Source organism: Protopterus annectens, chromosome 5.part0 (assembly GCF_019279795.1).
Source record: "Protopterus annectens isolate FY-2018-M chromosome 5.part0, PAN1.0, whole genome shotgun sequence".
In the NCBI taxonomy this organism is placed as follows: domain Eukaryota; kingdom Metazoa; phylum Chordata; order Ceratodontiformes; family Protopteridae; genus Protopterus; species Protopterus annectens.
The window spans coordinates 1,844,501,085-1,844,516,882 of record NC_056735.1 but is presented as its reverse complement, the minus strand read 5'-3'; the positions used below and the strand labels follow the sequence as shown (position 1 = coordinate 1,844,516,882).

The following is a 15,798-nucleotide window of genomic DNA, read 5'->3' as shown; positions in this document are numbered from 1 at the left end:
TCCATGAATCTGCCATGTTCCTCCTGTGACGTATCTTGAAATCAAGGAACTGTGCATGTAGAGTTAAGACATGTATCAGCGCTATATAGAGGCCATGCAAAACTACATAGTAAATGAAGCTGTGAGGCAAAGGTCTTAAGCCACCACATTGCAGTAAATCTGGGGAAATTAAGGTCTTTATGGATAGAGAGGGAAATTTGTGTCAAAGGTTATAATTGCATTCTTTAGCAACATGGAATGCAGGGCCTGTAAGATAAACACTTTCAGTTTTCGACCAGGAAAAACATGTTTAGCAAAGACAAATTTGGAATGATCTCAACTCCATTATTCTCTGGTCAAAAAAAAGTCTTGCGTAAAAATCTTTGTCCTGATCCTGTGTGGGCAGGTTGTGAAGGAGTTGCCTACCTCATGAATTCTATCCCATAATCTGTGCAACTTCCATAATCTGTGCAACTCTTTTCCAAACATCTAACGTCAGGCAATACCAAATGTCAGGTAAGTGTTCTGCCCAAAATTTTAAAGGGGTTGGGAAGAAGGTCCTCCTAATCAGTACCAAAAATATTCACTCAATATCAAGAGGGGATGTGTTAACATGGTCTTCCTGCTTCAGCTCCTTCTGTCCAACACTGCCTCTAACTTTCATTACAGGTGACAGCCTTAGACTGCTTACAGTAAAGTGGCCATGCCTGGGGTGGCAACTTCCATTGCATCTTGGGGAAGGAGAATGATTGCATTGTTTGGCACTATGTTCACTTTTATTTAAATATACCCTGTGAATGAAGGACAAAAATCAAGTCCCTCTCCGTGGCGGCATAAAGTAACCACACATTCACATTTTCAGGGAAGATCTGAATTCTGAGTCAGGTACACCTAACCTGTGCTTGCAACAGCTACCCTAGCAAAAGCATCCAGGGCATCATGACCAAACCTGTTTGCATGCTTACCCACCTTTCAAAGTAGCATGATGCAAACCTGTTTCCATGCTTACCAACCCCTTAAAGCAGTATGGACCAAACCTGTTTGCGTACTTACCACCTTTAAAATTTGTGTCAAACTTGAAAGCCTATTCCTTAAAGTTTCAGAATCTGTGTCCCATTTATTCTTCTCATAATATCATATACACGTCTGGCAGTTTGCTCTTTTACAGTTTCTCTAATTAGGAACCTGCCCCCCCAAACCTGCCCAACACCCTGCTTTCCTGGTTAATGGGAGGATGCTGAGCTCAGGTGCTCCAAAGACACCATAACACCATCAGCCACAGAATTCATACACAAATATTGGTATTTGCCAAGAAGCCCATAAAGAGTGGTCACACCAAGTATGAAGCAATCATTTCATTTGTCCTCCAATACGTGGATCACTGAAGGAATAGTTGTGGGCCTGGACTATTCCATGCAAAGTAGCACTAAATAATGTTTATGGAACCCGGATAATCAACGCCACCCCCAGATAAAGTATATCCCCATAAGGTTTGTGGTCTACACAAAGCATACAGCCTCTGAAGCAGATCCCAAAGGTGGTGCATCAACTGTACTGTAGCTAGTGAGGAGCAGATGTATCCTAAAATAAGCCATATCCTCCTCTTCCACCTCAGATAACATCACCATAGAGGTATGTCTTTCCTTTTTTTTTTGCAGAGGCACCCCAGAAGTTAACACAGTCAGAATGTGACTAGTCTACTGCAAGGCTAACACAAACTTTTGCAATTTGTTTTGTGTAACAGAAAATTGCAGGGGCCAAATCTAGCACCAGTGGGGGGTAGATGTTTCAGGGTTACACAGTACTGCAACCAAAAGCTAGGAAGTTATGGGAAAAGTCTAATACAAGGAAACGCTGTTTCAGAATGCTATTGTACCATAACTTTACAGCTTACTGGTGGTGGGTGGTAGGGGATGGGCTGTGATCAAAGAATTCTGGCCAGTGTGCAGAGGTGGTATCCTTTGGGAATATCTATGGACAAGCTGTGGCACACTTACAAAAAATTCAAGAGGCTTGCTTGGGTTCCAGTTACTGCAAACCCACTGTCTGCCTCCAAAAGGCAAAATGCTGAGAAGGATATTGATAAAAGAGCACAGGACAAAGCTGTGCCTCTTCAAGATAAAGGTATTCAGGCTTACATGCTATCACTGGAGTCTCAGACCATGGTTCTCATTTAGAAGCTTAAATGCCCAAATGCGTGAAACACAAGATCGAACAGAAGGCACACTGTAGAGGGGGGAGGGGCAAGCCCCCTGTATCCCCACATCCTCTGCTACATATATATATTCAGACTCCAAAATCACACCACAGTGGTGAAACTGCCAATATAAAGATCTTGTTGGGTGATGATCCTGCACAGTCCAAGTCTCTGCAAAAAGAAACTTTTTTTCAATTTCTTATGGGATTCAAGCATTTCTGCTCAATCTTGTGAGACTCTAGCATTTCGTCATTCAAGCTTCTAAATGGGAACAAAGACCAAATGTTTTGTGTCACATGGCTTCTTAACCGTTACCTTTAATAGTTTCTCAAGCTTATGATGCATATGCCTTTCACTGGAAGGAGATCTTTTATCTTCTTCCAATCCCTAAATGAGGACTCTCCAATTTGGAGAGAGGGCAAATATCCCTTTTCCCATAAAAAAAAATTCTGCTCTATGAAGGTCTGAAAATGCTTTTAACGGGCAAAGTCTTCAACTTGGCACACTTTACCCCAGGCAAAATATGCATTGTAAGAGGCAGTCTTTCAGGAAAACTGCATGATTTCCTGCAGGCACAATTGTGGGACACACAAAATCCCATCAACCAACCATTTCTATACAAAAGAAAATTAAGTAGAAATGGGATGAAAATGTAGTTTATTTTCAGCTTTTTGAAGTAGCCAGGAAGGAGCAGAGACTCCTGCAAACAAGGACTATATGCTTCTTGCATTAAAAAGAGGACAGCATAGGCTACTCATGTTACAATCGCCCTGCTGTCATCCCCACCACAGAGGGAAGACAGATACAACTCCAGGGAAGATTGACTGCCTTATGTTAAAATGAGAGGACACATGTTCACTTGTGGATAGTTCTCATGCAAAAGAAAATTTACTTCTCAAACAAACTTGAACAATTAGTTATGTACTTACCATAACGATAGATATATGTGGTCCATCTCGCCTACATTCATTAATGACGGGCTCGGAGCCGGGAATAGTCTCTGACTCTGCCAATAGTTACTAGCACGAAGTCTCTAATTGGCTGGGTTAACCCGGTATCCAAAGATGCACCACGCCCAACTCCCAGATCTCATTTGCCAATCATATAACAAGTGTTACATACATAACCTCACAGAAAATAACACAAGCAAGAAGAGAAAAAAATAACATCCTCAGAAGGGTCTAAGAACGTAATTTCCTCCAAGTCCACCAGGAAGGGGGAAGGTGGGTGGGTACGTAAGAATGTAGGCGAGATGGACCACATACATCTATCGTTAATAAGTACATAACGATGAAATGTGGTCCTATCTCACCTACATTCATTACTGACGGGACAGCGTCCCTAGCACCTATATCCTGGGAGGCTCACGGAAAAGCACCATGGAACCAAATGAAGCCTGGCCTCTAGATGCCACGTCCAGCTTGTAATGAGAAATAAAGGTGTGTGGAGAGGTCCAGGTGGCCGCAGCACAGATGTCATCCAAAGAGCTTAGCATAAGCTACTGAGGCAGCCATAGCCCTGGTAGAATGAGCCTTAACCGGGAAAGGTAAAACTCTGCCTGCTGATTCGTAAATAAAAGAAATACAGTCCGTAATCCACCTAGCAATAGTACTCACAGGGCTACCCTTCTTGTTCTCTGAAAAGGACACAAACAATTGATCCAATTTCCTGTGGAGTTTCGTCCTATGCAAATAAAACCTTAGCGGTCTATGTACATCCAGCTGGTGAAATTTGAATTCCGCTTTGTTTGAAAATTTTGGAAAGAAAACTGGCAACTCAATGGATTGATGAAGACAAAAGGTGGAAGATACCTTAGGAAGGAAGGGTAGAGTCTCAAGGAAACCCTATCCTTATGGAAGCTCAAATAGGGGCTTTTAATGGAAAGGGCTTGAAGCTCCGATACCCTCCTGGCCGAAGTAATGGCGACCAGAAAAGCTGCCTTCCAAGACAAATATTTTAATTCACAAGTGGCAGCCGGCTCAAAGGGAGCAGAAGTTATGGTTGGAAGCACCAAGTTTAAATCCCATGGCAAGACTGGTTGTGCTACTGGGGGACGAAGTAACCAGGCTTCTTTCAGGAAGGCTTTACAAAGTTTATGGCCCATAAGGGAAGGCTCATATGAAACGTGGAAATTAGAAATGGCCTCCAGCTGTACCTTAATGGTAGAGGGAGCGGAACCCTGTCTGAAGAGCATAGCCAAAAAGTCTAAGACTGCAGACAAGGGGGCTGTGAAGGGGTCTAGATTATGTGCTTGAGCCCAAATAGCAAATCTCCTTCATTTGCTAGAGTACATCTTTCTAGTGGAGGACTTGTGGGAGGAAGACAGGATATGTACCACCTGAGGTGAAAGAGTGTAGTCTGACTAAGGATGGACGTGGAGAAGCCAAGCTGTCAACCTGAGGGTTCGTAGTGATGGATAGAACTGCCCCACCAGATGAGTCAATAGGTCTGGAGCTGGGTCCAGAGTCCAAGGGCCGTCCACTGTGTACTTCCGAAGAAAAGGAAACCAAACTTGACGGGGCCAGTGTGGTGTGATTAGAATCATCTTGCTTCCCAAAGAAGTTGCCTTCTGAATCACTCTTGACAATAGAGGAAACAGAGGAAAGGCATAAAGCAGACCGGGGCGCCAATCGTGGACTAGAGCATCCATGGGTGACTCCCCCTGAGGGGGGATCAGAGTGAAGTACCTGCTGCACTTGGCATTGATGGGACTGGCAAACAGATTGCAGCAAGGTTGACCCCACCTGGAGAAGATCTGAGTTGCAACTCGGTCGTTCAGGGACCACACGCGAGGCATCAGAATAGCTCTGCTTTGCCTGTCTGCTATCACATTGGACTTCCCTGGAATGTGCGTTGCCACCAGAAAACATTGGGAAGACACCGCCCAGTTCCACACTCTCATGGCCTCTCTGCAGAGGGGATAGGACTTGGTTCCTCCCTGCTTGTTCAGGTACCACACGACTGACATGCTGTCGGAAAGGATAGCAATCGTTCCCTTGGGAAGAGAGCTCTGAAGTGCTTGCAACGCTAGTAGCACGGCCCTCATCTCTAGGACATTGATGTGCAAGTGTACCTCGTGGTCCTGCCACGTGCCTTGGACCGTTCTGCCCAGATAATGCCCCCCCCACCCTATCTGGGAAGCGTCCGTGGTCACTGTGGTGGTAGGAGACGGGGGTGGGGTGGGGTCAGGGGGCTCCCTTTGTCCAGATTGCGTGAATGAAGCCACCAACGTAGGTCCTGTCGGCATTATTCCGTGATAAGAATCAGTTGAGACAGAGGGAATTCCTGAAAGGACCACTGGACCGACAGAAGCCACTGGAGGGATCCACATATGTAGCCTGGCTAGCAGTACTAGCATGATGGTAGCTGCCATTGACCCTAATAGTTGAACAAGTCTGGCCTGGACTTTGAGAGGTAGTAAGGCCAAAACTTGAGCCAGTAGCACTTTTATTCTTTCTGTTGGAAGAAAAGCCCTTATTTGGACGGAGTCTAGCTCTGCGCTGATAAATGCAAAACGCTGTGATGGCCGCAAGACAGATTTTTCCCAGATGAAGGTAATCCCTAGGTATTGGCCCAATGTGATGGTAGCCTTGCTGTTCTAGAATAGATGCCTGGTGGGAGCGGTGAGAAGCCAGTCGTCCAGATATGGAAACACCTGGAATCTCTGTCGTCTCAGGTGAGCTGTCACCACTGCTAAACATTTGGTAAACACCCTGGGGGCTGTGGTGAGACCAAAGGGCAGGGCATGAAACTGGAAATGACTGGCACCCAGACGGAAGGGTAGGTGACTCCTGGATGCCTTGTTTATCTTAATATGGTAGTAGGCATCCTTGAGGTCGATGGAGCACATCCATACTCCTTTTTCCAATAAGGGAAAAATGGACTGAAGAGTGACCATTCGGAACTTTTAGTTATGTACTCACCATAACTTCAGATGTTTGGGATCCATCTCGCCTACATTCTGACTGATGGGTTCGGAGCTGATCCCTCGGCTCCGACTCGGCACGCTTATGCTATAGAGCGAGGCCTCTAATTGGCTGAGCTATCTTTATCCCAGGATGCACCACCACTAATCCCCCAGATCTTGTTTGTCCGCATTCATGCACACATGCACAACTTGAATATATAACATTGTTAGATGTTTCAAGATGAAACAGGATTCGGACCTTCTGATATCCAAGGAAGGGGGAAGGAGGGTGGGTTATTAGGAATGTAGGCGAGATGGATCCCAAACATCTGAAGTTATGGTGAGTACATAACTAAAAGATGTTATGTGATCCTATCTCGCCTACATTCTGACTGATGGGACAGCGTCCCTAGCACCTAAATCCCGGGTGGCTCATTGGAAAACACTCCTGAGCACTGTGGAACCAAATGAAGCTCGTCCTCTAGATGCCACATCTAATTTGTAGTGGGAAATGAAGGTGTGCGGGGAAGACCATGTAGCCGCAGCACATATGTCACCAATAACAAGCTTAGAATGAAATGCTACCGAAGTAGCCATAGCCCTTGTAGAATGAGCCTTGACAGAGGTGGTAAGCTCTTTGTTAGAATAAATATAAGCTTGAGTAATACAGTCCCTGATCCATTTGGCAATAGTGACCTTTGTGACAGCGTTGCCCAATTTGTTTTCTGCAAAGGATACAAACAACTGATCTGTTTTCCTTATTTGTTTGGTCCTATCTAAATAAAAACGTAACTGTCTGTGGACATCTAGTGTATGGAATATGAACTCCGCTTTGTTAGAGTATTTCGGGGAAAAAAACTGGAAGCTCTAACGATTGTTGTAAGCATAAAGTAGAACAAACTTTAGGAGCAAAAGAAGGATTTGGTCTGAGGGATACTCTGTATGAAAAACCAAGTACGGGGGTTTCACTGACAAAGCTTGAAGCTCTGAAACCCTTCTGGCTGAAGTAATCGCCACTAGAAAGGCCGTCTTCCATGATAGAAACTTTAGATCACAGGTAGTTGCCGGTTCAAAGGGGAAAGAAGTCAAGGCACGCAACACTATATCGAGATCCCATGGAGGTGCAGGATGAGAAATCGGAGGTCTTAATAAAGCAGCACCTTTCAAGAAGGTCTTACACAATCCGTTGCTCATTAAAGGTGGGTCTATGGATTCATGAAAATTAGAAATTGCTGCCAATTGTACTTTGATGGTAGAAACTGAAGAGCCTTGATTGAAAAGAGAGGTCAGAAATTTTAGTACTTCTGCCACGGAAGTAGAAATGGGGTGCAGGCCCCGGAGTTGAGCCCAAATAGCGAACCTTTTCCATTTGCTAGAATACAGTTTCTTTGTAGCAGACTTGTGGGCTGAAGATAATATGTGCACAACATCTGGATCCAGTGTATGACTCCTGACTATCGTCGGAAGAGGAGGAGCCAGGCCGTCAATTTTAAGGTGTGTAGGGACTGGTGGAATAGTCTCGACTGATGAATCAGTAGAGGAACCATGGACCTTCCAGAGCATGTTTCCGAAGATAGGGGAACCACACTTGACGAGGCCAGTAAGGAGCAATTAAGATCATCTTGCTCCCTAAGAGAGATGCCTTTTGAATCACCCTGGGGAGGAGAGGAACTGGAGGGAAGGCATAAAGCAGGCTGGTGGGCCAAGGATGGACTAATGCGTCCATGGGGCTCTTCCCCGGAACAGGGTTAGGGAGAAAAATTTTTGCACTTGATTCAGAGGAGTCAAGAGGTCGCAACACGGAACTCCCCATTCGCTGAAAATCTGCCTTGCAACTGTCATATTCAGAGACCATTCGTGAGGAGAGAGGATGGTTCTGCTCAATCTGTCGGCTATGACATTGGACTTGCCCGGTATGTGAGTAGCCGCTAGGAAGCGTTTGGTCGAGACTGCCCATTCTCAAACTCTCATGGCTTCTCTGCAAAGAGGATAGGATCTGGTCCCTCCCTGTTTGTTCAGGTACCAGACAACTGAAATGTTGTCTGAGAGAACAGCAATTACGCCCTGAGGGAGATAATCGTGAAGGGCTTGAAGGGACAGGAGTACTGCCCTCATTTCTAGGATGTTGATATGAAGAGGAGTCTCTTCCGGGTGCCATTTGCCTTGGACTGACTTACCCAGGGAATGCCCCCCCCCCACCCCATCTGGGAGGCGTCCGTGGTCAAAGTGGCCGCCGGAGGAAGAACAAAGGGTCGTCCATGATCCAAATTGTAGGGCACTAGCCACCAGCGAAGGTCCCGTTTGCAAGATTCCGTGATCCATATGAGGTGATTGAGAGGGAGTTCCTGAAAGGACCACTGAGTTGAAAGAAGCCACTGGAGGATTCTCATGTGCAACCTTGCCAAGGGAACTAGAAGAACCATGGCAGACATGGATCCCAATAGCTGCAGGACCATTCTGGCTGGGGCTTTGGACCTGGGGAGTAAGGCTCGAACTTGATTTTGAATGGTTTGAATTCTGTCTGTAGGTAGATAGACCCGCATCTGGTTTGAGTCTATCTCTACCCCTATGAATCTTATTCTTCGAGATGGCCGCAACACAGACTTTGGCCAATTGAAGGTGATTCCAAGGGAATTGCCCAGTGATATAGTGGCTTGTAGGCTCCGCAGAAGTAGATGCTTGGAGGTGGCAGTTAGGAGCCAGTCATCTAGGTACGGAAACACCTGGAATCCTAAACTTCTCAGGTGAGCAGTCACTACTGCCAAGCATTTGGTGAACACCCTGGGGGCTGTGGTGAGACCAAAGGGCAGCGCACGGAACTGAAAATGACTGCCTCCTAGGCTGAAGCGCAGATGTCTCCTGGACGTTTGATGTATCCTGATAGGATAATACGCGTCCTTGAGATCTATGGAGCACATCCAAATACCCTTCTCCAACAATGGGAGAATGGTTTGTAGAGTGATCATTTGGAACTTGGACTTTCTGACTGAACGGTTCAGGATGCTTAGGTCCAAAATGGGCCTGAGGTCCCCGGTCTTTTTTGGCACCAAAAAGAATCTTGAGTAAGTCCCTAATCCGATCTGGTCTGCGGGGACCGGTTGGATGACTCCTTTTTGCAGCAGCTTTGAAATTTCTGAGGCTGCGGTATCCCGTTGACTGGGTGGCGGGTCCGGGATTTTTTGGACTGGGGGGGGGGTGAGAGAATGGGATGGAGTAACCTCCGGCGATAATCCGAAGCACCCATCGGTCCTGAGTGATCCCTTCCCAGGCCTTCAGGTGCTTCGAGACGACCCCGACTGGCTCGAGCAGCACAGCCGGGCAATCCCTCAGGGACTATGAAAGCTGAAGAGCCACGAAGGACTCGGTCTCCAGTGTTGCGAGGGCCTCTGCCGCCTGTGGGACGGCGTCTTCGATGAATTTCCCCTCCTCTGCCTCTGGAGGGGGAACCTTCCTGCTGAGAGGGGTAAGGCTTCTGAGATCTACGGAACCACATTTTCCCTCCTCTTTTAGCCTTGGGATAAGGCCGAAAGGGAGTGGAAAATCGTGCCCCTACATCAGTCAGAGTCTTACCTTCCTGTTCACAGCGGGTAAGTGTGTCTTACCTTGGGTCCAAACAGGGAGGACCCATCAAAGAGGGCGTCGGCAAATGAAGACTTAAAGGCCTCCGTGAAATGACACAGGCGGAGCCAGGCTTGTCTCGTAGAGCAATTCCTGTACCTGCGCTCTACGCCTTCGGCCGCATACGAAATGAGCCTCATGGACGAGTTCGAGATGGACGACATTGTAGCCAGCTGAGAGCCAACCGTCTGGGCCAGCTCCTCAGGCAGGTTACCCAAGAGGGTATCGGATAGCTCCTTAATCAGATCCCTCTGAAATCTCGTAAAGTGAGTCAGGTAGTTCAAGGACCTCAGTGTAAAGGCCGCTGAACTAAGGGTGCGCTTTCCGTACCGATCCATGCTCCTAGACTCCTTATTAGGAGGATGGACGGACGTAGAAGCCTCTGCTACATCTTGCTGGGTAGCGGATGCCACCACCATAGCATCTACGGCCACACCTTTAGTAAGGAACTCTCTATCCGGGGGCGCAGAGAGAAACTTGTTCGGACGAGCGGGCACTGGTTCCACAGAGTCTGGGTGTTCCCACGTCCTTCGACAGATCAAATCCAAGAGCTCGAAGGGCGGAGACACCCAGGAGGCGGAGGGCTGAGCCCAGAAGGCCTTCAGGAACACAGACTCATCAGCAGAGGGAGGTTTGGACTGCCAGCCGCCTCGTTGTTTTAGGGCTTCCAGGATGTCTGCAAAGGAGACATCATCCGAGGACGACTTGGGGGACCCTTCTGCATCATCGAGATCAGTGTCAGATGTCAGAGACTCATCAGGGGAGTCAACGTGCTTCCTCTTGCACGTTCTCTTCCTGGGAGGTTCTTCCGAAGAGGCTTCAGAAGGACCTCCAGGAGGGGGAGAAGCCCCAGCGGGGGTAACCTGAGGCCCAGGGGCTCCGCTAAGGACAGGGGGACTGCCAACGACCTAGTCTCCAAATGTAGGGAAGGAGCTGGGGAAACTGTGGAGGTAGCCAAGGAGGATTTGGCTAAAGCACTCCTCATAGCCCTGAAGGCGGGACCACCAGAATCCTGGGAGGGTCCCCCTCCGTGGCCACGACAGTGGACGGAACTCCTGCCGCCGACGCACCAAGAGGGAGACTTGGGACCGAAAGCATCAATCCCAAGCCTCCCCAGGGCCGAAGGAAGAAGTCCGTGCACTGAACTCCGACCCAAGAGCCGGAGTTGGAGCAAGGGTCGGGCCGACCTAACACCTCCACTGGTTCCACCAGCCCCGCTCCAACGGTGCCAAGCTGTTGGAGGAGGAAACACAGTAGGGGTGGACTATCGGCTCGAAGCCAAATGGGCTGGAGCCGAAACCATCTTTGGAACACCGGAGACTGGAAGAGTCGGGAGCACCCTGTCTATGTCCGAATCAGACATCTTGGATGATCTAGAGGATACCGATCGGGCCCGAACCGATTTCTCCATCGGCTCCGAAGGGCTCGGGACTGGCTCCAAATGACTCAACAATTATCGGCTCGAGGAAGGTTTCAAGGAAATTTCCCTCGGTGCCGATAAGGACTTCGCCCGAGGGGAAGAGTCTGAGCCGATGCGATGAGGGTGACCCGCCTCGATGCCCCAGACCTCGGCTCCGAAACCAGAGGGTCGAGGCTGGAGGCATCGAGGCAGACTGTTCCGACCTCGGCCCAAGTCCGTGGAGCCGATGGAGAAGTCTGCTTAGTTTTCTTAGCGGTCGGTTCCGACTGACTGGTCGGAGCCGACACTCTTTTTAGAAGGAGACTGAGAGGAAGATAAAGCCTCCTCGAAGGAAGGCTTGATTAATCCTTTGAGGATTAATTTGTTCTTCCTCTCCTGGAGGACTCTAGAAGAGAACGCGTGGCATACACTGCACGACTCTTGCAGATGTTTAGCACCTAGGCAATAGACGCACGAGGAGTGGTCGTCCGTTATGGACATTTTGAAGCCACACCTCATGCATTTTTTAAACCCAGAGGGTTTATGTTCTTTAGACATAATCAGGCTGAAATACACTTACCACAACTAGAAAAATAAAAAGGTTTGACACACAAGAAAAATATATACCACTAGGTTAGTGTTAAATTTTTAAACTAAAGACCTTTTTTTTTTTTTTTAAAACAAGACTGTTCAAAGAGAAAAAGAGGGTCAAGACCCTCTAACTTAAACGGGTACTTGACCCACACACAACCACTAAGGTAGTAGAAACCACAGGGGAAGGCCCCTCTAACTTAAACGGGAACCTTCTCTGACAGGAAATAACACAAAAACCTCAACTAAAAATCACAAAAACACCCGTATACAAGGAATAGCCGTTAAAACAGCTTTTGGGTTTAAATGAAGCAAATACTGACAGGAAAAAGCCTAATAAATAGTACTTAGCCCAGCCAATTGTTGAGACCACGTCCAAGCTCTGTAAGCGGCAAACGAGATCTGGGGGATTAGTGGTGGTGCATCCTGGGATAAAGATAGCTCAGCCAATTAGAGGCCTCGCTCTATAGCATAAGCGTGCAGAGTCGGAGCAGAGGGATCGGCTCCGAACCCATCAGTCAGAATGTAGGCGAGATAGGATCACATAACATCTTGGACTTCAGGACGAAGCGGTTTAAACGGCGGAGATCCAGGATAGGTCTCCGGTCCCCTGTCTTTTCGGCACCAAAAATAATCTTGAGTAAGTTCCTGATCCGATCTTGTCTGAGGAGACTGGTCTGAGGGGACTGGTTGGATGACTCCTTTTTCCAGCAGCTTTGAGACCTCTAGCGCTGCTTGATCCCTCTGACTGGGTAGAACGTCTGGGATTTTCTTGGATGAGGGAGGGAACGTGATAAAGGGAATGGTGTAACCTCTGGTAATTATTCGGAGCACCCATCGATCTTGAGTGATGCTTTCCCAGGCTTGAGGGTGCCTCGGAAAATGGCCCCGACTGGTTCCGGAGCAACACAGCCAGGCAGTCCCTCAGGGACGTTGGTAGGAGGATCCACGAAAGGATTCGCGGTCTCCCGAGTTGCGGGGGCCTCCCCCACCCCTAGGGCGATGCCTTCCAGAGTAATTCCCCCCTCTTCTGCCCCTGGAGGGGGGGGGTCACCATGATTGGCAGGGAGACTTCCTGAACCACATCTTCCTTCCCCTCTGTGCCTTGGGATAAGGCCTAGAGGGAAGCGAAAAACGGGCCCCTACGGCAGACAAAGTCTTACCCTCCTGCTCACATCTGGTGAGAGTGTCTTTCACTTTGGGTCCAAAGAGTGAGGACCCATCAAAGGGAGCGTCCGTGAAGGAAGACTTGAAGGCCTCCGCGAAGTGACACAGGCGCATCCAGGCTTGCCTCCTGAGGGCTACACCTGAGCTAGCTGCCCTACCCGGCCCCTCAGCCGCATAGGATATGAGCCTCATGGATGAGTTGACAATAGAGGAAAGGGTAGACAACTGGGCATTGACAGTCTGATTCACCGCCTCAAGCAAGTTACCCGATAGGGTATCTCCCAATTCTTCGAGGAGATCCCTTTGGAGCAGAGTAAAGTGACAAAGGTAATTCAACGACCTCAGGGTAAAGGTCGCTGAAGACAGGGTACGCTTCCCATACCGATCCATACTCCTGGACTCCTTGTTAGGAGGATGAATGGAAGCAGAAGCCTCTGCAACTTCTTGCTGAGTGGCAGACGCCACCACCATAGCATCTACAGGAACTCCTTTAGTTAAGAACTCTTTTCCTGGGGGTGCAGATAGAAACTTGGGTGGCTGGGTACCGGTTCCACGGAGTCAGGGTGTTCCCACACCCTTCGACAAAAATAAGGTCCAACAATTCGAAGGGTGGAGACACCCAGGAAGCGGAAGGTCAGGCTCCGAAGGCCTTGAGGAAGACAGACTCATCCTCAGAGGGGGGTTTGGAAGGCCAATCGCCTCTCTGCCTCAAAATCTCCAGGATGTCAGAGAATGAGACATCGGAGGACGATTTAGGGGACCCCTCTGCATCATCGAGGTCGGTATCTGAGGTGACTGACTCGTCCGGGGAGTCTATGTGCTTCCTCTCGCACAATTTCTTTCTGGGAGGCTCCTCAGGCAAGGACTCTTAAGGGCCCTCAAAGCTGGGGACCATGCATGGGGGTATCCTCAGGCCTTGGAACTTCACTGTCCACTGATAGGGGGACAGAGGGTCTAGCCGGGGTGTTCTGGGAAGGAGTGGCTGACTCGAGTGATGTCACTGAGGACCTGGCCAGTGCACTCCTCATGGCCTCGAAGGTGGGTCCACCAGAATCAGAGGACCAACCAGTCTCCGAAACCATAACCTGAGTTGGGGTTCCCCTAGCCGATGCACCAAGAGGGAGAGACTGAGCCGAGGTTTGGAGTGCCGATGTATCCCCCCTCGGGTCCGACAGGAAACCAGAGTACCGAAACCAGAAGATGGAACAGAGAAGGTTGGAGCAGAGGTCGGAACCGAAAGGCCCAACTGGGGTATCGGGGCCGACCCAAGGACCTCACTCGAGGCAGCACACTCCGGCTCCGACAGAGGTGCTCAGAGGAGGAATAATCGGAACCAACAAGAGGGCAGGCTCCGGAGCAGACAGGGTTGGAGCCGAAAATAATTTAGTCAACACCGGCGACTGGAGGAGCCTCTGTACCACCCTATCCACATCCGAATCAGACAACCTGGAAGACTTAGAGGACACAGAAGGGGGTCGAGAAATCTTTTCCAAAGGATCCAGCATAAGACTAGGATCCAGCATAAGATTAGGAGAACAGCTCTGAATTGGCTCCAGGAGAATCTGAACCAATGTCGGCTCCAGTACCACGGAAACCTTCTGCGGCGCTGACACCAATGGAGCTGAGGGAGTCGACTCCGACACAGAAATACTGTCCTGCAGCTCAGAGGCCAATGGAGCAGAGGAAGGTGAAACTGTCTTCAATCTCTTCTCCGATGGCTCCGAAGAACTAGACTGAGACAGAGACCTCTTTTTTGATTTAGGCTTAGATTTTCCACTAGGGGAAGAAGATTCCAAAGCTTCTTCAAAGGCAGGTTTTACAAAGCCCTTGAGAATCAATTAGTTTTTCTCTCTTGCAAGACTCTGGAATTAAAAGAATGACACACGCTACACGATTCTTGCAAATGTATGGTGCCCAAACAATACACGCAGATGGCATGGCCATCAGTCAAAGACATCTTGTAAGAGCATTTGGTGCACTTCTTGAAACCAGGTTTATGCTCCTTCTGGTCCTTACCAGACATAGTAAACACAGCCAACACACAAACACAAGAGAAGGGCAGGCAGGGAGAAAGGGACTCCAACTTAAACGCCCCAACACACGAACAAAGGTAACAGACAGGAGAGGGCAAGGCCCTCTAATTTAAATGGGCCTAGCCCGCCAAACACAAGGATACCACAAAACTATAACTAGTCCAAACCACAATATATAGCACTCACACACAAGATATACACAACGTAACTATGAAAATAGCTTTTGGTCTGAAAGTTTAACAGAAGAAAACTATGAAAATAGTTTAAATAGGGTACTTCGCCACAGCCAAGCTCGAGACCACGTCCTAACTCAACGAGCGGCAAACGAGATCTGGGGGTTGGATGTGGTGCATCTTGGGATACCGGGTTAGCCCAGCCAATTAGAGACTTCGTGCTAGTAACTATAGGCTGAGTCGGAGCCGATTAACGGCTCCGAGCCAGTCAGTAATGAATGTAGGCGAGATAGGGCCACATTACATCTATACTTTCAACAGTAGCCCCTGAGCCAGTGAATCTCAACTTGTAGTAAAAACATTCTATAATTAAGGAGAGACTTGTGTACGAAACTATATACCCGGACACAACCTGATATAGGATTTGCAAGAAATTGATTTAAAATGCTAATTTGGAAGGACCAGATGCCACATTACCCCTCCTGTTAGAGAGAAATCAATTTGTCAAATGAGCCTTCATAACATTAGGATGCCAACATTTTCATCATAATATGCCTTCATTTTCTCTTATAACTACCACTGCAAGCCCCGAATCAAACAAGGAGCAGAAAGGCAAATAGTTATTCAAATTACTTACAGGCAAAAGTTAAGTATTTTCAGCCAAAAATCATCTTCCTGCTTACTAATTATCCTTCTCTGGGATAAGAGAATATTGCAAACATTGGGACACTACT

The 15,798-nt window shown here is 48.2% G+C and overlaps 1 protein-coding gene across 1 annotated transcript in view; it reads right to left on the bottom strand.

Moving 5' to 3' along the window:
* The window catches only part of CKAP2 (cytoskeleton associated protein 2), a 741,255-nt gene that overhangs the window by 240,670 nt on the left and 484,787 nt on the right, over window positions 1-15,798 (bottom strand). The window lies entirely within an intron of this gene.